The sequence below is a fragment of the Sus scrofa genome, chromosome 15 (genome assembly GCF_000003025.6).
Source record: "Sus scrofa isolate TJ Tabasco breed Duroc chromosome 15, Sscrofa11.1, whole genome shotgun sequence".
NCBI lineage: Eukaryota > Metazoa > Chordata > Mammalia > Artiodactyla > Suidae > Sus > Sus scrofa.
In genome coordinates, this window is record NC_010457.5 from 137,111,795 (window position 1) to 137,136,871 (window position 25,077).

Consider the following 25,077-nt stretch of genomic DNA (forward strand, 5'->3'; position numbering starts at 1 on the left):
CTTCTCCCTGCATGCTTCTGTCTTCTTATAAGGACACCAGTCACATTGGACTGGTGTCCCCCTACTCCTGGGTGACCGCGCATGACTACTTACATCTGCAACAACCCTATTTCCAAATAAGTTCACGTTCTGAGGCACCAGGAGTTAGGGTTATGACCAAGCCTTTTTGGGAAGCACGATGCAACCCATAACACTCTCCCAGCAGAGACCTGGAAAGTCCCTCCCTAAACAAACTCGCAGGAGCAAGAGAAAAAGCTGAGAGGATGCTGATATACAGGGTGTCCTGCAGAGAGACCACCCCAGCTTCTTCGCCTCCCCCCCGTGGAACCCATTACTCAACAAGCCCTACCCATGAACACAAAGACCCAACTAGATTTTCATGTTCCGTATTAGAAGATGAACAAGCCGTCAAGTCCTCCAGGAAACCCCGTAAATAAGAAAGTGAAACTTAAACAACAGGCAAAGCAATTGATTGATTAAGGAACTTAGAGGAACAGGGTTTCCCCTGAGGCAGCACAGAAATCTTTTCTACAGAGTAAAGATGAATATTCATAGAAATCCACAAAAAGATGTTGTAGCCATAAAAAAAACGGTGAAAGAATGCTTTTTTCAATTTAATTTAATTTTTATTTTATATCAGAATATATTTAATTCATAGTGTTGTGTTAGTTTCCGGTGTATAGCAAATCAATTCACATGTATATATATATATATATATATATATATATTCTTTTCCAGGTTCTTTTCCTATATAGGTTATTACAGAATACTGAGTGGAGTTCCCTGTGCTATATACAGCAGGTCCTTGTTGATTGTTTTCTATATAGAAGGCCACTTTTTAAATGATAGCATTTATTGAATAAGAAAGTTTTTAGGAGTTCCCTGGTGGCACAGGCAGTAAGGATCTGGCATTGCCACTGCTCTGGCTTAGGTCACTGTTGTGGCATGGGAGTCCTAGCCTGGGAATTGCTGCATGAAGCAGGTGTGGCAAAAAGAAAAAGAAAGAAACAAAGAAAAAGAAAAATAAGAAAGCTTTTAGTAGTTAAAAATACTATAGCTAATTGCACTTATATGTACATTCTAAAAAAGTAGAACTCACAGAAACAGAGAGTAGAACAGTAGTTTCCAGAGACTGGGTGTTGGGAGAAATGGGAAGATGTTGGTACAAATTCAACGATGAGTTGAAGCCATTCTGAGGAGCTGATGTACAGCGTGGTGATGCGGGTGAAACTGTACTGGACGCTTGGAATTTGCTGAGAGAGACTATCTAAGCGTCCTCAGCACACACACAGGAAAGGGCAGCTGTATGAGGTGATGGATGTGTTCATCAGCTTGATTCTCATAATATGAAAAGGTACCAGAGCAAAACTCAAAACTTCATATTAGTTTTTGGACAATTAACTAGAGGAAATCCCTCCTCAAGCACAACAAAAGTCAAAGAGAGAGACACTAAAACAAGAAAGACAAGAAAATTACAGGCCCATCCAGAAGGTCCAGAATCTGTGAAAGAACAGAAAACAATAGGGGAAATTATCAAATAAATAATATGAAAAAATCCCAGAATAGGAGGTTTTTAGACAATGAATGAAAGAATGAATGAAGACAGAGACTTGCCAGGGTGTGTCCTGCAACAGGTCACAGAACACTGACAAGGAGAAGATCTTAAAAACTAAGAAAAAGCCAAAATGAAAAAAAAAAGATTGAAGGTTCTCACACAGGATTAGGAATCAGAAAACTCATCTGACATCTTCAAAAGTAACACAGGAAACCAGGAGGCAATGGAGCGATGCCTTCAAAAGTCTGGAAAAAATAAACATGTCCATCCCAGAAAGCCACACCCACCCAACTATTAATCAAAAGGAAGGGCAGAGTCAAGACATTAGGCAGGATTTCATAAGATTATTCTCCAGTACCTTTTCTCAGGCGTCTACTAAAGGATGTGCTCCAGCAAAACGAGAAAGAAAACCAGGAAGAGGCAAACTATGGCTCCGGGAGCGGGATCTAACAGAAGAGGCAGGAAAAGGGCAGTTTCCAGGTCGGCGATGTCAACAACAGCTCGCACACCCAGCCTGGAAATCAGGGGCAGGATCAGAACAGAAGTGGAGGGACGGGTCCAACGGAAGGCTCCCAGGAACCTCTGCAGCAGGTAGATTCGTGCTATGCCACATGACTATCAAAAGGAGTTTGGGGAGGACATCGGCACACCTGCAGAGACAGAAGACAAAGAAAACATCACCACTCACTCTTAAAGATGGAGTCTCCATCATGGCTCAGTGGTTAACGCACCCGACTAGTATCCGTGAGGATGCAGGTTGGATCCCTGGCCTCGCTCAGTGAGCTAAGGATCCGGCGTTGCTGTGGCTGTGGTGTAAGCTGGTGGCTGAACCTCAGATTGGACCCCTAGCCTGGGAACCTCCATATACCATGGATGCAGCCATAAAAAGGCAAAAAATATAAACACTGAAGAATTTTTGAAGCAAATGACATGAGTCAATTTTCACTAGGGAGGGGGGATATTGGACACAAGAAAGCTGAGCACTCGTGTCCACGGAAGGAGGTCATGGAATGCTGTGGCTGAAAAACCTGAGAACAACAGTACATGTGATTCACATGGATGGAGGTAGATATCAGAGGGAAAAAAGTTAAAACAATTACAGGACAGGAAAGGACAGAGCATTGCTAGGTTTCCTTTATCCAAAAAAAAAAAAAAAATCCCTTTTTTAAAAAAGAAAGAAAAACAAAATCAGGGAAAAAAATCGAACACGTCTGGATTTAATATTTAGTTTCCAAAATTTCGGAAAATGCTTAAAGGGTAGAAAATGCTGAGAGAGTCCCTAACAATGGCATCAAGTTTATACGTCCCAAAGTACGACTGTTTGATTTGAGGAAATAGGTTTTTCAGCTTAAAGCTAAAAATTTCGAGGCATAAATTTACATACACAGGTTCATCATGAAAAGAAAGCAAACAAGTGCTGGCACTCTTTCCCAAACTCCGGATCTCAAAACCCTTCCAAATGGCCTTAGCAGGGAATCATGGGCAATAACCTGCACATAACTGAAGGGTGTTTCGCTGTGTCCTGATGTCTCAGCTTCAGAGATTTGGCTCATAGGAAGCTGAAGCAAGAATTTTCACTTAAAACAACTTCTTCCTTGTCTATTCTACAATGCTGTCTCTGTCATAATTAAAACAGATTTTGTTTTTGGAGTTCCCGTCTCGCAGCAGAAACGAATCCGTCTAGGAACCATGAGGTTGCACGTTCGATCCCTGGCCTTGCTCAGTGGGTTAAGGATCCTGAATTGCCGTGGCTGTGGCGTAAGCTGGTGGCTGTAGCTCCGATTCGACCCCTTAGCCTGGGAACTTCCATATGTCACAGGTGTGGCCCTAAAAAGCAAAAAAAAAAAAAAAAAAAAAAAAACCTCACCAGATTGAGTTTGTGAAATTTTGTGAAACAGAGCCCAGCCTCATTACAGTCCTCCTCCTTGGTGGTCACGGCGTGGCGTGGGTCACTGCACGTGGAGCAGTGCTGTTGACGAGTCATGTCTGCCATTTACATGGTCTGAGATGTTTTCGCTGTGCCAGGCCATGTGGCCTTCAAAAGTGTTTTTATCATTCTTCTAAGACAAAGGGCTTGTTTAGGAAAGGGTTCCAACCCCTTCTAAACATTGCTATAAATATCTGGTTTTCATTAATTCTAAATGAACTGCCATTTCTGTGTTCCAAGGAATTTTCCCTGCCTAGAAAAGAAAGTCAAAGATAATTTTGAGAGCTGCTTCCGAATGTACCTTGTTTTGTCAATGAAATTCACTGCAGCTTCTGTCTTTCAAAATATTTGAGACAACACACATAAAACAGATCTCTCACCTAGATCTGTGTTGTGTCATTCTTTAACGCTTCCCACAAACAGGGAGCAGCAGGCACTGCCTTAAATGCAGGGATTCCAGAAGCTCCCATCGTGGCTCTGCGGAATCGAATCCGACTAGTATCCATGAGGATGTGGGTTCCTCGCTCAGTGGGTCGGGGATCCAGCATTGCTGTGGCTATATGGCATAGGCTGGCAGCTGCAGCTACAATGGGACCCCTAGCCTGGGGACTTCCATATGTCATGGGTGTGGCCCTAAAAAGCAAAAAATAAAAATAAAAAATAAAAAGTAAATAAATGTAGGGTTTCTATCTAATGATCATCCCTGTCCCCAGGAGAAGTTTCTCTGAAATTCCCAGCATTCTCCGCTTTTCCCTTGTCTACCAGAAAGAGAGGAAAACATGCTGAGAGTGGGGTATGATTGCCCCCTAGTAATCAGTCTCTTCCCCAGCAGAAGAGTATACCTCCCTCCAAGTGCCGTCGATGTACCTTCGTGCAGACTGTGGTTCTCTCATTCACTGTCCCTGGCCTGGGCCCGCGGACGGAGTGAAGATACAACCTCAAAGAAATGCCTTGCAGACTTCCGCAGCCCTTGAACTCTTTCTCCATCTGCTCCAAAACCAGTGTGTCCAAAACAGGAGCCGCTTCTCCAGGCCGGATGACACAGGGTGTAGAACTGTTAGAGCAACCCGTAGCCCCTTTTATGCAAAGAGACGCCCCCAAAATAAACATTTAATAGTGAAGGCCCTGAGATTTGGGAGTTGTTTGTTATCACACCACACAGCCAACACACAGACGAGGAAGCAGTATGACTGCAGCAGTTGTGTACTGCACAGAGGATGCAGGATGGTCCATGCCTTCCCTCTGCCCATATACGGCCAGTTTTGCATCTCTGAGGCATCATCCTGCACCCAGCTCTCTGCGTCTCTGCTGGGGACCCCTCTCTGAAAGACGGGGCCCGAGATCAGGAAGTCTCCTCGGCCGTAGGATCCGAGCACTCTGTGGGGTGTTCCCCAGCCTCCAGTGATAAGGACCAGCATCGAGGCAACCCCGCGCCAAGGGCCTCACATGCTCGCCTCGTCCAACCTCACCCCAACCCATAACATGCCACTGTCATAATTTGTATCGGGAGATGAGAAAACTGAGGCTGGGAGCAGTTAAGACATTCACCCAAGTTCACACTTCTTATAAACGGTGAGGCGCACGGTTGAATCCTGCCCATCCTTCCAAGGGGGTTTGAGATGCAGAAAACCTCAGCTAGACCCAGAGTTTAGTCCAAAGGGCGTTTGGGGATTGGACAAGCTCAGAGGGAGGGTCCCCTGGCCCCTCGCTTGGCTTTCTCTCTCCATTCATAACATTCCCTCAAAACACCTTACTTCTCCCTCCTCTTAAAACAGCCCCATGTCTGCCGAGATTAATTCTGTAATGGATCTGGAAGAAAACCAAGCTTCCTCAATTCCTGGCGGGCAAACAAACGCATTGCCAACCAAAACCACTTCTCCTCACAGTTTAATGGGATGTTGTCAGTCAGAACAGGGGACACGTGCTAACACTTCACTGGCTCTTCAGGCTAAACTGTTCAAACCACCGGCGCAACAGAAAAAGGAAAACCTCGCTTCACACCAACCCAGAGAATTGGGGGATTTTGAAAGTCTCCTGAAAGAGCATCTAATATAAATTCTTTGTTCCGCAGGTGAGGGGACCGAGGCAGGAAAAGACTCCACAAGCCATGGGAAGATCCAGCTGTAGAGCCAGCACGGGGCCTCAGCCTCCTGGCTCCCCAGCCCTGCAAGTCCCAGGACCCCTCCCGACCCCCTTCTCGCTTTCCTGCCGCTTTCCCTGTGGGCTGCTGCATGCTCTCCACCTTAACCACAAGCTTCCTAAAAAGAACACTGAGCTCTTCTCTGTTTTGCCTGTGTTCAGCCTCCAAATGTAGACAGACCTTCACTCTTTAAATCTTTGCTGGAGAGTTTTCTTTCCCAGAACAACTCAACCTGGGCTCCCTCCTCATGTCACCACAGCGCCTAAGCGGCTCTGAGTCACACCCTCGCAACCCTCTTGGGGAAAGACTTGAGTTTTTCTTGCTCTTCCTTGCTAACTTTCTAGCCCTGGGTTCATACCCAAGCTTAAGACATTTGAAGGGTTTGGGTTTTTGTTTTGTTTTTGTTTTTGTTTGTCTTTTTGCCATTTCTTGGGCCACTCCCACGGCATGTAGAGGTTGCCAGGCTAGGGGTTGAATCAGAGCTGTAGCCGCCAGCCTACACCACAGCCACAGCAACGCGGGATCCAAGCTGCATCTGCAACCCACACCACAGATCACGGCAACGCCGGATCCTCAACCCACTGAGCAAGGCCAGGGATCGAACCCACAACCCCATGGCCCCCAGTCAGATTCATTAACCACTGAGCCACGACAGGAACTCCCAAGACACTTGAAGTTTTGATAGAGTTTTCAAGGAAACTGTTTGGGGATAATCCAAGTTTGATGCAAAATTAAAGATGGAACAAGGATAGGGTTGGAGTTAACATCCTTTTCTTCCATTAGCCTCCAAACAAGCGTGAGTTAGTCCCAAATTTGGCAAGAACTTTGGCAATGGCTGCAGAACAACCCCACTGGACCCACATCCCAGGAAGGAAGGGTCCACCAAGGCCAGCATGGGCCCACGGCCCCTCTGGGGTCCTGACTCAGACTGCTCTGCTCTGTCACCTCTAGCCTTGCTCCCCAATTCCTCTGTCCCCATGGCACCTGCTTTCTTAAGGCCCTTTCAGCGCCGGCCTGAGATTATCCTTGGGCTTAAGAAGGTCTGGATATCAAAACCTTGTATATTTATGGACAGAAAGAAAGAAAGCACGAAGGGAGGGAGGGAGGAAGGACATTAGAGAAGAAATAAATGAAAGTGAAACAAAATCTTTCATTTTTTTATTCTTAATAGCTATAACAGATAACTGCCCAAAGCAGTAATAACAACACATGATGTGGTTGCAGCACATGGATGCGAAATAGATGACAGCAGTGTTAGAAGCGACGGGTAGGAGGAACTGGGGATATTCTGATTCTGGTCTAAGATATCGGCACTGTCTGGGAAACGGTGCTATTTAAAAGTGGACTCAGCTTATTTGTAAATGTTTACTGGGAACTCGAGAACAACCCATAAGTTTTTTAAGAAGTATAATTGATATCCTGGGGGAAGACAGTAAATTAAATGATATAAAATTCACAATTAAAACCAGAGAAGGCACAAAGGGGTGGGGGGGAGAAATAGAGGACAAGTGCAATAAACAGAAAATTGTTACAAACATGGTAGCTATTGATCCAGCTAATTATTAATTATTAGTAATTATTATTGATTATTAATCAATAATCACTTCAAGTGGGAACGGTCTTAATGTTCCAAGTAAAGACAGAGATTGTCAGCGTGTATTTTTTATAAAAAGATCTACTTTCTCTATGAGAACCCAACTTACATGTAGAGACTCAGATAAATTGGCCTAATAGGACAGAGAAAGATACACCATGCTAAGAAAGTTGGAGTATCCGTATTAATTTCAGGCAAAGTAGACTTTAGAACAAGCGAAATGATCAGGAATAAAGAGGGACGTAACATAAAGAGAAAGGAAGAGATGACAGTCCTGAAGATGTATGTACCCAACAGCAGCGCATCAAACACACGAGGTAAAAACTGACGGGACGGCAGGAAGAAATAGACAAACCCTCTACGAGAGCTGGAAACTTCAGTCCTCCTCTTTCAGTCATTAATAAATCAATCAAATAGGTAAAGATATAGGTAGCCTGAATATCAATAAGCTGGATTGAATTGACATTTACAACATGCTCCATCAAACAGCAGCAGAATAAACATTTTTTCCCAAACTCACACGGAATATTCACAGAGACAGACCACACTTTGGCCCATACAACATCCTTAGTAAATTTTTTTTTGTCTTTTTTTCTAGGGCTGCACCCGTGGCGTATGGAGGTTCCCAGGCTAGGGGTCAAATCAGAGCTGTAGCCGCCGGCCTACGCCACAGCTCACAGCAACACCAAATCCTTAACCCACTGTGCGAGGTCAGGAATCAAACCTGAAATCTCATGGTTCCTAATCGGATTCATTAAACACTGAGCCACGAGGGGAACTCTGGCCCTTAGCAAATTTAAAAGACTAGAAATCATACAAAGTATATGATTAAACTATAAATCAGTAGCAGAAAAAGAGCTAGAAAATCTCCAAATATTTAGTGATTATATACCCTTCTAAATAACGCATAGGTCAAAGAAGAATCAAGAGGAGCTAAAAACATTGTAAACTCAATGAAAATGAAAGTATAATTTATAAAAAGTTGTGTAATGCAGTGAAAAGCAGTGCTTAAAGGAAGATTTGTGGTTGCAAATGCATACATTAGAAAAGGAGATATAAATCTAATAATCTAGAGAATTCTCTTGTGATGCAGCAAATTAAGAATCTGGCATTGTCACTGCAGCAGCTTGGGTTGCTACCGTGGCACAGGTTTGATCCCTGACCTGGGGACTTCCCTTCCACTTATTATAGGCACAGCCAAAAAAAAAAAAAAAAAAAAAAAAAAAAAAAAAAAAAGAATAAATACTTAGAAATAATTTTTTTAAAGGAATTCAAAACTTATGCTCTGAAAACTACAAAACATTATCAAAAGACACTAAGGAGGAATTAAATAAATGGAAAGACATCCCATGTTCATGGATTGGAAGGCTCAGTCCTACTGAGGTGCAACCCGGCTCCAAACCAATCTAGTGCCATCCCTATCAGAATCTCAGCTGACCTCTTTGTAGAAATTGACAAGCTGATTCTAAAATGCAAGGAATTTTCAAGGGAATAGCCAAAACAATCTTGAGAAGACAGTACAAAGCTGGAGAACTTACTCTTTCTGACTTTAAAACTACAAAGTAACAGTCCTCAAGATGGTGTGGGACTTGCATAAGGATAGATACATAGATAGTTGGGACAGAATAAGGTCCAGAAATAAACTGTTACAGTTATGTTCGGTTCGATTCAATTATCAACAAAGACGCCAAAACAATTCCAAGGGAAAAGACAGTATTTTCAGTTATTGGTTTTAGGACAACTGGATATCCACATCCAAAAGAATTTTCTTTTTCTTTTTACGGCCGCACCTATGGCATGTGGAAGTTCCCAGTCTAGGGGTCAAATAGGAGCTGCAATTGCCGGCCTACACCACAGCCACAGCAACATCAGATCCAAGCTGCATTGTGACCTACACCACAGCTCATGGCAATGCCACATCCTTAATCCACTCATAGAGGCCAGGGATCAAAGCCACATCCTCATGGACACTATGCTGGGTTCTTAACCCACTGAGTCACAGTGGGAACTCCCACATCCAAAAGAATTAAATCTGATATCTATCTCACATTGTACACAAAAACTAACTCCAAATGAATCTAAGAGCTAAAGTAATAAAACCTAGAAAAAAACTAGGGGTAAATCTTCCCAACTTTGGATTAAGTGGTTCCTTTATGAGCAAAAGACCAAGCAACAAAAGCAAAATCAGATAAACTGGGTTTCATCAAATTTTTAAATTACTGTGCTTCAAAAGACATGCTCAAGAAAGTGAAGAGACATCCCATAGAATGGGAGAAAACATTTGCAAATGATGTATCTGATAAGGAGTTTGTCTCTAGAATATATAATGAGGTCTTACAATTCAGTAATAAAAAGACAAGCCAATATTTTAAAGTTGTAAAGTATCTGAACAGGCATTTCTCTAAAGAAGACATACAAAGATATACAAATGGCCAGTAAGTGTATAAAAAGGTCCCCAACATCACAGCCCTCAGGGAAACGCAAGTCAAACTACAATGAGGTACAATTTCACATCCACTAGGTAGCTTAGACGATAAATATTGGCGACAATATGGAGAAAGTAGAATGCTCTGCTGATGAGAATGTAAAAATCACCAATTTGGTGAACACTTGGGAAAACAGCCTGACAATCCCTCAAAAGATGAAACACAGAGCCAGCGTATGAGCCAGCAATTCCACTTTTAGGGACTAACCAGAGAAATAAAAACATGCATCCACCCAGAAACTTGCACAAAATGTTCATAGTAGCATCATTCATAATGCCCAAGAGGTGGAAAGAACCCGATTAACTACCAACTGATGAGTGGATAACGTGGCGTATCAATACCTGGAACATCCCTCAACGTTAAAAAGGAGTGATGCTCTGAGACGTGTGGCAGACAGCATGTGTTAGCCTTGAAAACATTCTACTACATAAAGGAAAACCAATCCGGAGTTCTCACCATGGCTCAGGGGCAAACGAATTTAACTAGCATCCATGAGGAATGCAGGTTCGATCCCTGGCCTCGCTCAGTGGGCTAAGGGTCCAGCAGGGCCATAAGCTGTGGTGTAGGTCACAGACACAGCTCAGATCTGGCTTTGATGTGGCTGTGGTGTAGGCCAGGAGCCACAGCTCCAATTCACCCCCTAGCCTGGGAACCCCCATATGCCATGGGTGTAGCCCTAAAAAAAAGAAAAAAGAAGAAAGAAAACCAATTTCAAAATACCACATGCTGTGTGATCCCATGTATGTGCAATGTCCAAAGAGGCAAATCTATAGAAACAAGCATTTTAGTGGTTGCTTAGAGCTGGAGGGAGGTGGGGGAGGAGAATAGAATAGAATAGAATAGAATAGAATAGAATAGAATAGAATAGAATAGAATAGAATAGAATAGAGTAGAGTAGAGTAGAGTAGAGTAGAGTAGAGTAGAGTAGAGTAGAGTAGAGTAGAGTAGAGTAGAGTAGAGTAGAGCAGAGCAGAGCAGAGCAGAGCAGAAGGCAGTATAAACCAAGCAATCAGTAAGTGAAGGGCAGAGCAGAGGGTGGTGGCACCACCTCTGGCATGCAGGAGAGGGCTTGGGGTGTAGACCCATCCTCCACAGACTGGCCATGGGACCTCGAGCCAGTTACTCCACCCGAGCTTCAGTTTTCTGTCTGGTGCAATGAGAATAAGTCTCCCATCTTTCTGTTTGCACAGGATTGTCGTGGGGGTTGGTTGATAGGAGTCAGTGCAAAGTTCCCAAGGCCACAGGATATTCTCGCAGACATGACAGGTGAAGGGCCTTGCCATGCCGTAGCCCCATGTACTGTCCTCTCTGCCTCTGACAGTCGCTTCCTCTGTGCACCTGAGCGCCCCCTCCGACCCCCAGGGCTGCCAGTGGGTCTGCTCAATTCCCCACATTGTCACTTCTGTGCCCCAGACCTCTCCCCTCTCTGCACCCAGCATCCTGCTGATCGACAGCACTAGCAGGAGTGTGGGGCACCCTCTGGGGTTGGGGAGGGCAGCTAGAGATGGGAGCCCACAGGGAAGAAGGTGGATTCCCTGGCCCTGCGGAGGCTGTCACAGGACCAGAGACGATGAGCAGGTGGGTGGGGACAGCGGAAGATGACAGGGCAGTGAGTAAGGCTGGAAGTAAGCACAGGAGAGCCAGCTCACCTCCTGCCCACCCACCACAGCCACAGACCGGGAGGGGCCGCGCTGGGTCGGGGGCGATGAGGCATCAGGAACGGAGCGGACAGACTGCCAGGCACTGTCCACAGCAACTGGCACGGGCACACCCGTCTCAGCTGCCACCCCAGCCCTCCCTCCGGAGGCAGAATGAATGGGATACTCACTGAGGAAGCCGTTAGCAAGGGCGGCCTCTGATTCATGGTTTATAGGCAACGGTGAAGCCCTTTTTCCACTGGCTGCTGCAGCCTGGATGCTGTAAACAGTAACAGTGACCGTGCCCGTGAGTCCCCACCTCGCCCTCTCCTCATCTCACCCTCCAGCCCTGAGCGAGACTCGCCCTCACCCACCCAGCAGCGTGCGTCCTAAGGAAACACACAAGGAACACTTGCAAAGGCACACAAGACGAACGATGCTGTATCTGCCGGCCGAGTCCTGCCAGAGGGGTGGGTGGGCTGCAGTCCTGCCCAGAGAGACGGAGAAGGGACAGAAATGGAGTCCGTGGTCTCCCCAGCAGCAGCCTGGCCAGACGCCGGTGGCAACCAGGCTAGGAGCATCCTTGCTTCATTCATTCATTCCCTCTTAGCAACTAGCTGTCCCGGGGAGCCTGCCCGCGCCTGGACCTGCCAGGCCCAGAGAGGCAAAACCCGGGCAGGGTGGTTCTCAGCACAGAGGAAGGGTCGGCACAGACTCAGGACACCCTTTTGTGGCCTCCTGCCTCCCTTCGGGGAAGGAGCCCCTCCAGGCAGCAGCAGGCAGTGACGTGGCGAGCAGACCCATCTCTGGCTGCCGCAGTCTCGATGCTGAGCCCAGGACAAACCCCAAATGCACCCGTTCCCGGGCCAGGCTTGGACCTGCTGGGACAGGTCACCCTTCTGTGTAGAGCTTAGGGACAAGGCTCTCGCAGCCACACTTTGGGGTCTCGGCCCAGCCCCCAAGATCCCTTTGTCAGGTGGGGGAGCCCATCCCCCCATGGCAGCAGATGTGGCCGAGAAGCGCTCTCTCTGAGCTGCAGGACTGTCCTAGACTGATGCCCCCCAGTTCCTGAGGAAAGCCTCAAAGCCAAAGACCCACAGGCAGGGGTGCAAAGGGGTGCAGGGAAGATTTGACACATGCTCCAGAGCCACTGCGAGAGGCGGCGTGGCTGCATGTCACAGAACCCACGTGATGGCTTCCCTTCCCCCACGCCACCCTCCCTCCCTCACCCACGTCCCCCCCCCCCACCCCCTTCCATCACTTGCAGGAGAATCCATCTCAGGCTCTGCTAAACCAGGTGTGAGCCAGGCTGCCTGCGCCGAGTCCTAGCTGCACCGAGCCACCTGCGGCTGGTCTTCCCATCTGTCTCCTCCTCTGTGAAGGAGCTGTAGGGACCACTTGCCCACACGGGCGTCCTGCAGACCGTGTGTGTGTGTTAACACTCGTGGCGAGGGGGAACACTCCCTGGCCAGTAGAAAGCCCTCGAGGTCACCTAGGCAGCCTGGGCCACGTGGCTGACGCCCCAGGCCCATCCGTTCATCCTCCTCCATCACAGCCGAACCAGCCAGTACTGATTTTTCACGTCTGGCATATTCGTTGGAGGATGTCTATCCAGCATCTGAGGTTGAAAGTTCATTTCCAGGGAGGAAAATTGAGGAACTGATGAAGCTTACCCCCCAAAAAATAAGTATAAATATGCATGGCCTTTGCAGGCAGCTTTGAGCAGAGCAGTGATTATAAACCTGCCTGTACATCAGAATCAACACATTAAAAAGCTGGCTCCCCTCCACCACCACCACACCCCTAATTCTGTCGTTTCTGGCACCTGCATCCTTGACAAGCACCCAGGGTGGTGGGGTCATAGCTTTCCTGGAGAAGATGCCTGAACTGGGCCTTGAAGGGTGTGTAGGAGTTTTCCAAATGGGGAGGCAGGGGGGAGAAGATCATTCTAAGTAGAGGAGACAGTGAGTGGGGAGGGGCCCTGGGCTGTGTGGTGGGCGCAAGGGACCACAAAGCGTTCCTGTGTGCGGCGGGAATGTGAGGGAGGTGGCAGGTCTGGGTATGAGCTGGACCAGGAGAAAGGGGCTCCCAGTGCCCAGGGCAGGGCACACAGAGGCTCTCACAACCCTGGGGATGCTCTTAGCCTGCCGGTTATCTGTCCTCAGGCCTTCTGCCCCACTTCCCCAGGAGATAATCGAAGGACCCCTCCAGGGGGACCAGCCCTCAAGAGTTGCCTCTATCAGGCCACTAGAACCTATCAATGACTCTGAAGACCTCGAGTGTCTTCTAGAAGCTTCCCTCCCCACCCTCCCTCATCCCATCAGGACCCCGGAGGGCTGTCTCTGCTGGGTGAGACCGAGCTGGACAAAGCCGGGGCTGTTTCACTCCCAAGACTCAGGTCCCAAGGCGGGTATGTCTGCTGGCCGACTGCAGGGGGGACCTGCTGCCCTGCCCCCCCACATGCAGAACTTCAGGACCTGGATCCTTCTCCAGCCACCACAGCTGCTGAGGTCACTCACAGAAGGGATGCTTGAGGAAGGATGCACGCAGGTGCATCTGAACTGTGCCTCATCAACCCTTAGGTACTTACCGCGCGGTTACTGTCTGCCAGTGGAGGCTGGGAGCCAAGGACGCCACGCAGCAAACAGACACGGCCCCAGCCCTGGCAGAACTTAAAATATAATAAAACCCAGGAAAGACCAAAAGGAGATGAGCCTGTAATTTGGATTATTTTAGTCCCACATCTCCTTTTGTTGTTGTTGTTGTTGTTTTTAGGGCCATACCTGCGGCATATGGAAGTCCCCAGGGCAGGGGTCAAATCAGAGCTGCAGCTAGATTTGCAACAACTCCAGATCAGACCCACGTCTGCGACCTACACCACAGCTCAAGGCAACACCAGATCCTTAATCCACTGAGCGAGGCCAGGGACTGAACCCACATCCTCATGGACACTGGTTGGGTTCGTTACCGCTGAGCCGCAGCGGGAACTCCCCGTACATCTCCTTTTTAAATTAACAAAGTCTAAAATGATTGGAATTGATCTGCGGAGCAGAACACAGTGGGAAGATAATGGTGTTATTGAAATAAAAATACCCAGCAGCCTGAGGGGAGGGGGGCAGGAAAGAGGGAGGAGAAGGAGGACAGAGCTGTCCTCACGCAGGAAGAGCCATTCTGCACCCTCAGACGGGGGCTGCCCCTTGCCCTTGGCCGCAGGGGAGCCGATGCTCCAGCAGAAGGAAGAACTGTCAAACCTCAAAAGGCACCTGCGTCAGCCCTTCTGCTGATTTAAGATTTCCGCCTCATCACAGCGTCCGCAGGAGAGAGCTTTCCTCCGGAAAAGCTCACAGCTCTTCCTTAACGGAATTTCCATCCTCCGCACAACCCTATCAGGAAGGGGACATTTTTTCATACGTCGTTCTGCCAAAATGCTCCAGAGAGAGGTATGGAGCCAAAACGGAAGGAGGTTGATGGTGAAACCCTACGGTACCTGTTAGTCCAGGAACTCTGCCGTGAGTTAGGGCAGAGTGCGGTGGCATGTGCAGGTGTTTAAAAATCATTTCCACATCCCAACCCGATCAAGGAGAGCCACAGTTTTGAGATAAGCTGCTCCTCGTGCGATTCTTCAAGCCTTCATTCTGAGACCAGAGGATCTCAGAGGCGCCCTCTGACAGCTGATACGAGCCCACCTTACCCCAGATCCGAGACGCAGGAAGCCGCCTTCCTGGGCTCCACCAGCCTGGCCCCGCCAAGAGCCCTCTTCACCCCGCTTGCAGCCTCTTCCAGCCTCCGCTATAAAAGGCATCACTAGGAGCATTGCTACAGATCACACTCAAGAACTTTGTCTCAGAGCCCATGAGGTGAGTTCCTTCTGCAACTAGTTTTCCAAAAAAAGGTTTGCCTCTCTCAGTCTTTTTCTTGCAACTGATTTTCCAGCAGATCTTTCCTTTTCTCTTATGTTAAAAACCTTTAACAAAAGGGTGTGTGTTGCACAGTGAGGATATCCACTGCTTTAGGAAAAAAGTCAGGACATAAATAATTATTACACCATTATATTGTACTATATTACTATTCACTATGTAATTGATAAATATATATCTAATACTATATAATGACATTTGAATATGTTGTACTATACTAATCCATTTATCATTTAATTAAGTTTAGTGTACAGTTACTCAGACTTCAGCTCTACCATCTTTACTGGGATGGTTCCTCTTGGACGTGCTGGTATCCACAGCTTTCTGCAACCCTGAAGGATTTCAGGCCAAGGCCCAGCTCTGGGGGCTGACCATGTCCTGCCTTCCCCATAGGTTCCATCTGGCATACGAGAGGGGGCAGGTTGCAGAGGTCAGCCCGTGCTCTCCTCACCCCTAAGGAGTCCACACCTGAGCCCAGGCTCCCAGGCCGGCTCCAGTTATACCTGCAAGGTAGATGAATGGATAGATAGACGGATAGATAGATAGATAGACAGACAGACAGACAGATAGATAATAGGTAGATAGATGAGAGACTGATAGACAATTGATAGATAGAAAGTAATAGCTAGATGATTGACAGATAATAGAGAGATGAGAGATAGATAATCGGTAGATACATAGGTGATAGATTGATAGATGATTGATAGATGATAGAAAGATAATAGAGAGATGATAGATAATAGGTGATAGACACACACATACGCAGACATGGACACACGTGCAGGTGCGTGTGTGTATGCGTGTGCGTAGGGATGTGAATATCCTTAAGCCCCCCAGAGACAAGTTTGGGGTTCCCGAGACTGGCCGTCTCTCTCCGGCTACAACGCCCTCCCACACCTGTTTCTACTGTGCCCTGTGGTTAAGATGAGGCAGAACCAGGGCACCAGAGGAGTCCACCCCGCTGCCCTGCAGGGGTGCCAGCCCCACAGGCAGAACCGAGGCTTCGGGAAAGGCTGGAGGTCTCACTCTGTGAGGTCTGAATTCTTAAATGTCGGAGCAAATTTTCTTGGAAACAGAAGACGTTCTGCAGGCCTCCAGTCGTGACCTCTGTCACAGAAGGGGGACAGCTGGGGTCTCAGTTTTGTCTTCAGCCCTGAGGGTAGAGCCCCTGTCTCGGCTCCTCCCCAGTGTGGGGGCAGGGGGGCAATGGTCTTCCAGTGTCCCCAAGCTCGACATTTCTGAGCCCCCCACCCCCCAAAAGAGATTCTAACAAATTTTCTAGCCACCTCTCAGTGTAATTTGTTTGAGCCTCAACTAAGGTATAAATGCGTCCATTCAAACAGGGCCTGACCCGTGAAATTTCAACCAACGACCAGATTTCCAACTGCTTTCCATTGACCCATATATTAAAATAGTAGAAGCTGTTGGTCTCAGGAGGTTTCTGGACAAGCTTGGATCCAGCGGGAATGACGCTCCAGTTGTGGAATTTCACTAAGCAACAGGCCCCAAACAGAAAATGTCAGCACTTCTGAGGAATAACGCAGTGTTTCTGGTCCACGCTCCCCCCTCCTTTTCTTTATCCTGTTTCTGCTCTTTTATTTCCACCACCCCTTATAAGTGTTCATGTGTATTTTTGGTACTCTAATTTAAGGAGTACTTACCTCCCTAAAGCAGCAACTTCTGTCTCCCCGTGTTGCCTAAAATTACCGTGGTGGCCCCTTCTCTGGAGTAAAGCCTCTGCTCTGCCAAAATGCTCCCCTTGGAAGGGAGACGAATCCATGCTTCTCGCCAGGGTCCGGGTGCTCAAGGAGTAACCCATGGGGACATCAAGGCATGGCTCAAAGGCCAGACAACCGGTCAACCCTAGAGGAGCAAGGCCAAAGTCAAAGTCCAGCCAAGGGTCTACGAGCCTGGAGAAGGCTTCAGACACCAGTGTCACCCAAAGGGAGCCATAGATATACGTTCAGGAGAAGCTGGTTTGCCACTGTATCTGCTCCGTGCCACACAGAAGGCAAGCATCTGCTAAGCGCATAGAAGTTGAGACACTCCTCCTTCACACGGTTTCTTAGGCCGCCATTTGGGTCCCAGAGCAGAGAGGCCCCCTGGAGATCCAAAAATTTGCTTTGTCTCTCATCTTCCTCCATAAGACTCTGCAGAGAATGTTCTCCACAGGGACTTAGGCTGGAAAGGGGGACATGCTGGAAGTTTAAGGACTGTGGTGGTTGAATGGGGCCCCCCTGCCCCCAAAAGCTATGTCCATGCCCTAACCCCCCGGAACCTGAGAATGTGACCTTATTTGGAAGAAGGTCTTTGCAGATGTAACTAAGGATTTTGAGATGAGAATGTCCTGGATTCCCTGCGTGGGCCATAAATGCTATGAGCAATGCCCTTATAAGAGACTGAAGAGAGAAATGCAGAGACAAGGAGGAGAAAATGGAGGTGGAGACTCAGTGATGTGGCCGCAAGCAAAGGGACACCTGGAGCCATCAGAAGCTGTAAGAGGCGAGGAAGTGTCCTCTACTGGAGACTCCTGCAGCAGCACAGCCCTGCTGACACCTGGACTTCAGTCTCTAGCCTCTAGAACTGCAAGAAAATTAAGTTTCTGGGGGTTTGGGGGTTTGTTTGTTTGTTTCTCTTTTTTTAGGGCTGGACCCATGGCATATGGAGGTTTCCAGGCTAGGGGTCGAATCAGAGCTGTAGCTGCTGGTCTACACCACAGCCACAGCAACACCAGATCTGAACCACGTCTGCGACCTATACCACAGCTCACAGCAATGTCAGATCCTAAACCTACTAAGCAAGGCCAGGGATCAATCCTGTGCCTCATGAATGTTGGTCAGAGTAGTTTCTGCTGAGCCATAACAGGAACTCCCAGTTTCTGTTGTTTTAAGCCACCAAGTTTGTGATGATTTTTTACAGCAGCCACAGGAAACCAACAGAGGGAGCTTCCCTTAGAAGGGGTCTCGTAAGCCCCCTTGTCCAGAGAGGATGTGAGCTCATCTGAGAGTTGGGAAGGTCAGCTGCAGAGACTAATGTCAGGTCTCCAACCAACACACCACTGGCCTCCAGGCCACCCATACAGGGACTTTCCACCAGCCCCCCAGAAGCCCCATGTTTAACTATGTTTTTGACTCAACCAAGACCCAGGAAAATCCACACGCGTGGGAAAAAAAGGAAACAATAAATAGAACGGAATATTTGAATCCTTCAAGAAATAAGATGAAATAATGTATCCTTAAAACAACAATATTATTTTTAATTATTTTAAAAAGAATAATAAAGAGCACTTGATAGTTACAAATATGGAGATGAGAACCAAAAAAGGGGTGATAGAAAACAAAGTTGAGAAATCGCCAAGAAAGCAGAACAAAAATCAAAGGAATTTTTAGTGAAGGAACGAAGACAAAACTACTAAAGAACCCATCCCTGCTGGCACACTGGGTTAAGGATCTGCATTGTCATTGCATCAGCTTGGATCACTGCTGTGCTGCTGGTTCTATTTCTGGTCCAGGAACTTCCACATGCTGTGGGCACGTCCAAAACAAACAAGCAAACTAACAAAAGAGAATCTATCCAAAGTCTCAAAATGGAGAAGGGAAATGGTGAAAGAAATAACACAAGAAAACATCCCCGACCTGAAGGACTTGAGGCAGCAAATTGTGGGGCCACTAACCCTTGGGGTGACTCTTGAACCCCATTTTGCGAGGGATGATGTGCTCATCTCTCTGTACCCCTTTTCTTCACCTCCTAACAACCCCACTCTGTGTGAGAAACCATCACTCTTATCATTTAAACAATTGGTAACATTTACCTTTGATGATGTTTCTACCTTGAGTATATTATCCCAAAATTGAATCTAAAAGTTAAACTCTCTCTCATACACACACGCGCAGACAGACAGACCCACACACATGGTGTAATGTTTTTCACTAAACCACTGAGCAATGCACTAGGATGTTGTTTCTTCTTCTAGAAGGCCAACCATCCTCTTGAAAAGAAACTGTTTCTGGAAGTGAATCCTTTGCACACTCCACAAGTAGCTCTACCATCTCTTTGAGACCCTCCAGAATATCTATCATTCCCTCCCCTACCATCGCCCCTTCCCCAGAGACCTCTTCTGGGGCCTTCCCCTCCAGCCTGGGCTGGGGCAACTCCACCTGATCCTTGGAGAGGTCAGTGTTCCCTGGTGACTGAAAGAACCATTCCCTGGAACCACCTCTGCCTCTACCTTTAGTGTCTCCTTCTTGGGGTTTGGCCTCCAGTAACTTCCCAGAGAAAGGTGCACGGGATAAGCTTCCTGAGTCCTTGGATGTGTGAAAACACCTTCCCTGTACCTTCATCCTTCAGCCATCATTGAACTGGGTGCAAAAGACTGGGATAAGCTCATCTCCCTCAGCACTATGAAGACTTTGCCCCACTACCCTCCAGCATCTGAGCCTCTCCCAGCCTGGGATCTATTTCCATGCATGCCTCCTTTTCTCTCCTTCTTTTCTCTTTGAGAATGTCTTCCCTCCATTTCCCCCCTTCCTATGTGCTGGCTTCTTGAGGTGGGGAGGACAAACTGAGAAGAAACTGAGAAATGAGAGGCAAGATGCCAGGTGGGAGGCCGACAGTACCACCAGTGCTGCTGGTGGAGGCCAACTTGAAAGGCGTGACTCCCCCCAAAAACCAAATGCGATGACAGCCACAGGGCCACCAGGTCACAGTGACGTGGGACCACAGGGGACCTCCCCATGTTGGGGCAGGGTGAAAATTGTGCCTTCAGGCAGTGCCCCCCAAAGGGAGAAAGATGGGCTAGCTGACCTGTGACCCTCCCAAATGTACCAGTCCTGAGAGTCACTGCAGCGGGAGAGGAGAGGGCAAAGGGAAGCAGGATGCCACAGGGCGGGTCCATCAGGGGCAGAAGGTGCTGCCCCCATAGCGCCTCTCAAACTACTGGTCAGACCATAGAGTTACAAGATGGACCCTCTGTGGGTTTTCTCCCATAATCTCTATTTATTTGTCTTTTGCACTATTTTCCAGACTTTTTCTAGTTCTAATGCTTCTATCAAATGTTTTCCTATGTATTTAATCTCATAGCATTTCCTTGCTGTGACTGCTCTAGTCTCATAGTCCTGTGTTCCCGTTTCATGGATGCATAATCTTTGTTAAATTTCATTGAAAATGTTTATGAATCTGGGTTGGAGTTTTTGTCTTCTTTCTTTTTACTTTCTTTTTTGTTCTTACTGTTTTTTTCTTTTTTTTTTTCTTTTCTTACATCAGTTGGATCATCTGCAAAACAGACACGAAGTCGGAGGTAGGAGGTAATGAGACTTGATGGTAAAGCCGGTGACAGTGAAAGCAAAGGGAGCGGGGGCGTTTCCAGTGGGCCTGCAGATGCCACTTGCCCCTCTGAGAGGCTGGGGCTTCTCCACCTCTTTCAGCGGGTTATGTCAGACCCACCCACATGGCCAGAGATGCCCCTGGGGGAGGCACTGGTCCGAATGTGGTGGATGCTCTCGACACCTGCTCACGCTCACTCGTGCCCTCTGGCTCCACTCAGGCCCCATCCAGCTGTACCAGCTCCATGTGAAACTGGACCCCTCTCACAGGGACAGTCTCCAGAGCCACCGCCTTTGTAATTGTTGGCATCCGGGCCACCGCCTTGTGCCAGAACCCATCCCCTGCCCACATACCACTTGGGACAGGGCTCCCCTTGCCATTTAGGTTGTGAAAAATCTAGCCCCAATTCCTGGATCCTCTGCAAAGCAGAAGCAAAGACAGACATGGGAGAGATTTACTAGGCATCACACCTGTGAAAAACGAGAGGGAGATTGGACAGGAAGGGGCAGGAGAGCCTTCCTTGGGTGACACAGGTCTGGCTCCTGGGGAAGGAGAGGAGGGAGGGAGGAGGACTGGGAAGGAGAAGCCCAAGGCCACCACACAGCCCATCAGGGAATGCGGATGCTGAGATCGGCCTTAGAGGGTGTCCCACACAGGCAGACACGGTGAGCTGTGTACCGCTGCTGTTTACCCATCAGCCGGGGTTGCCAGGGAAGCCCAGAGCCTCGGTTTGAAGGCGGGGCAGGGCCTGAAGGCTCCCTGCCAGAGCTGTCAGCGAGCGGCCGTCTTTCTGGGAGGGGAGCAGAGAGGCACACCTCCGAGGCTGCCACGTCCATCCCTGAGCATTTTTGTCTGAGCATTTTCCGTTCGTCTTTTCCCTCACCTTGCCAGCTTTCCTGAAATTACAGGCTGCGTGTCCATCTCTTGGCTATGTCCTCAGCTTGGGGAAGGGGCTGGAAGCTGAGTTCGCAGAGTGATCAAGCCAGGGCAAACCATCCCTCAGGACCTTATGAACAGGGTCCAGGAGAGGGGTTGGTGAGGGTCACCTTCCCAGGGTTTGCCAGGGGAGCCCAGCAGAGGCCATGAAACTTCAGGCCTCCCCAAAGAACTCATTAAATTTCTTTAGAGTAGAACCCGTGGTCGATGGCTTGGTTGGTTGAGTTGCAGGGGTGGTGAGCTGGCCTGGGGGTGGGGTGGGGGGGCAATGTTAAATGCCAGGCATTATGAGGAGAAGGAATCAGGGGTGCACTCCCCTTTAACCCCATTTCAGAGCCACAGTCCCCTCCAGGCAGGCATCTGGAGTCCCCGGCATCTCCAGCCTCGTGGGCTGACACCCGCCCCTCCACTCTGTCTCCCAGCAGCATCCACAGGAGGCTCCTCCACCACACAGCACTTCCCCCCACCCCCAAAACGTGCTGAAATCACTCATCCTCTGAAGGCCCCCCTCCCTTTCTCTTGATCCTTGTGCGTCTATAACGTTCAGCCGCCATCCCTTTACTGTCATTCAATGGGGATGCGGGCTGGAGGCGACACGAAGGCACGTCCCCCCTGAGCTAGCATGGCTATCAAAGGTCATCACAGGTCTTGTGCTGGAAGCAGACAAGCCACACTGTCTATGGTCCTCCCCCTGCAATGGGGAAACTTACAACCCCCTCTCTCCTCTTGCTGCTTCCTACCTCCTCCTTCTTGACCCTGAGCTCTTGTCTTCTGACTCTAGAACAGGACTGGGAGCCTCATGCACCCCATTCCATGCATAGTCCCCTCCAAAGACATGCTCCAGCTGCCACGGCATTCCTGGAAGCAGGGGCAATGGTCGCCGCTGTGTCACTCGGAGCTGCTCAGGAGAGAAGTCATAACACCCACGAAAATCCCTGCAGCAGAGGCTCAGCCTGGCCCCTCTGCAGCTCCATCCTAGGCTCTCCTGGCTACAGTCTCTTCCTGCAGGGGTCCTCTGCGCGCACACACACACACACACACACACACACACACACACACACACCCCTCGACCAGGGCTTACCTCCGGCTGCATCACCGCCCTCCATGGCTCACCAGCCGGCCATCCACTAACAAAGCCTCGACACCAAAGCCAGCATCCTCCCACATGTGAAAGGCAGCTTGGCTGGGGCACCTCGGGGACACCAGACATGGCAGAACCACTCTGACCTCTACAGGTCTCCAGCTGGAGGTTGTCTAGTGAGGTCAACCGTGGAGAAGACAACGTCCAGGGGAGCCCTCGATGCCTGCCAAGGCAGAGCTTGGGAGAACCGACCAAAGGGCCAGGGACACCCACACTTGGCAGGGTCCCCATCCCACCCGTCCTTCCGGCCCGCGGTCGGTCAGGACAGAGGTGAGAATCACACGCACGGCGTTCACCGCATGGACCTCTTATGCCAGCACTGGAGGTGGTTTCCTTCTGGCACTTTCCAAGGCCCCGAATTAGCATTTACTTACATGCATAATCACGCAGCAGATCATTCATATTCCATCACAGGAAACGAGACCCAACAGATCCATAATGAAGCCGTTGCTCACGGAAGTGGCTCATAAAGCCCTTCCTGGCTTATTTCTGGACCATGGGTTTCCTCACCCTCCCCGCAGCCTCTTCTCGTTTCACACATCAGCCCCTGCTGTGGGGGCTCCCCTTCTTCCCAGAGAAAAGTCTGTGCTGTTGCGTGGGTGTGGCCTGGGCCCCGGGGGAGAGGACTTCTCAGCCCTGGGAGGCAGAGCCCCCTGCCTTGGGCCCAGCAGCTCCGGGAGGGATGCTTCCGTTTGGGGTTTGACGTCCTCACCAGCGGCTGCAGAGTGCAACCCCCGGGGTCGAGTCACCGGGCAGCAGTAAGGACAGCTGTGGATGCTCCCGCAGGGATGCCCTCCCAGGACTTGCCACGGCAGCAGGAAGGACAGAGCAGTGACAAGGACAGGCGTAAAGAACCTGTGACTTGGTGGGCCTGGGAGGCCCCGGATCGACCGTGTGGGGTTCGCCCTGGGTCACCCGCAGGCTGCTGGCAGCGCCCTGTGCACCCAGCCTCAGGCCGATTCTGACCCAGTCAGCACCCCCACGTGGCTCTGGACCACGGCCACCCCCGCCCTGGCCCGCAAGGTGGGGGGCGGGGCTGGGGCTCACAGGGCTCAGGCGCAGGGTGACCCACAGCGGGGAAGGGGTCAGGGGCAGGGTGGGCAGATCCTGGCCGGGCCCTCTGGCTCCGGCCCCCACCGGGGCCTCCGCGCGCAGTGCGCTCGGCGGATGGCCCGACCGCCTTGTGGATCGCGTTCCTCGCGGAGGAAACAGGCTGCATTTTTTCCACATGTTGACCAACACCCAGTTGTGATTTTCCAGCTGAGATTTCCACACGTGCTCCTTCGGGCTTGGTTGGGACAGTGTTGCAACGGCAGCTGAAATGGAGCAAAGGTATTCAGGAGATGGGCTGCGAGCCTGGTGACCCCACAGAGAGAGCAAACTGGGCATCGGAGGGAGGCGGGGACCCTGTTCTCTGCTGGGAGAGAGAGGGCAGGAGGGAGAAAGAGACAGAGGAAGGAGGGATGATGGGGGGGCAGGAGGGAGGGAGGGAAAGAATTTACGTACTTCTGTTAGGGCCGCAGTTTTGACAACCAGATGCAACATGCAAGTGGCACTGGATGGCCTTGAAAATAGAGGGGGGTCAGATCCTTTCTCGCCCAGGGTCGTTTTTAATGTTCCTGTCAAAACACACTTTTTAAACATATCTTATTCTCACAGGCTCTGTCGGTTCAGTTCTTTCAAGAAGCTGAGGCCAGGAAGAGATGAGATGTGCAGGAGACACTGGGGGACCCCACACAGGAAAATGAGGGGAGGGGCCAGTGGGAGGCGGGGCCAGCCTGCAGGCCTGGACCCTAGGCTGGCACTTGTGAAAGGAGAAGAGAAAGAGCCCTCAGCTCCAGCGCAGTTCCAAGAAAGTTTCAACCGGGCCGGCAGGAAGCCCAAGAGCCAGCGTCCCCATTGGAGGGGTCCCACAGCTGCAGGAATGGGGCTGGGTCAGGGCTCCATGTGCTCAGCCACTGCCAGGGAGCAGCCCACCGCGTAACCTTCGTGAGTGAGACACACACACACACACACACACACACGCAAAACACGCACACACACAGGACCGAACACAAGTCCGTGGCACAGTGAGGCCAAACAACACCAGAACAGAAGAGCTGGTAGCAGAGAAGGTGAATGGCAGGGCCATGCCCAAACTCCTCTAGGGATTTCAGCGCAGCCTTTTTAAAGGTCAGGTGCAGGAGGGGTGAGGTTGGTTGGGGCACCTTCTCGATGTCAGAATCCTTTGTTCTTGCAGCTGCCCATGTGGGGGAGGTCAACGCCTCCAACAAGACAAACGTTATTCTCTGTTCTGCAAATTTCTCTCTCTAGTGAATGGAAAAGTGTTACACTCTTAAAGAACAGGGCCAGTCTATATATTGCAGGCTCTAGACAATATTCTTTTGCAAAAGGTGGGAGCCCGTGTGCCTAGCACAGGCAA

General features: G+C 49.5%; 1 long non-coding RNA gene across 2 annotated transcripts; it reads right to left on the reverse strand.

Annotated features, from left to right (window-relative positions):
• LOC106506428 lies at positions 996–23,726 on the reverse strand. Of its 2 annotated transcripts, none has more exons than XR_002339295.1 (4): positions 23,030–23,726; positions 11,531–11,619; positions 4,350–4,558; positions 996–2,205 (listed from the first exon to the last, which is right to left on the reverse strand). It is a non-coding gene; the product is annotated as an uncharacterized LOC106506428 (long non-coding RNA). The 2 variants fall into 2 exon arrangements; XR_002339294.1 differs by lacking the exon at positions 23,030–23,726 and adding an exon at positions 16,918–17,113.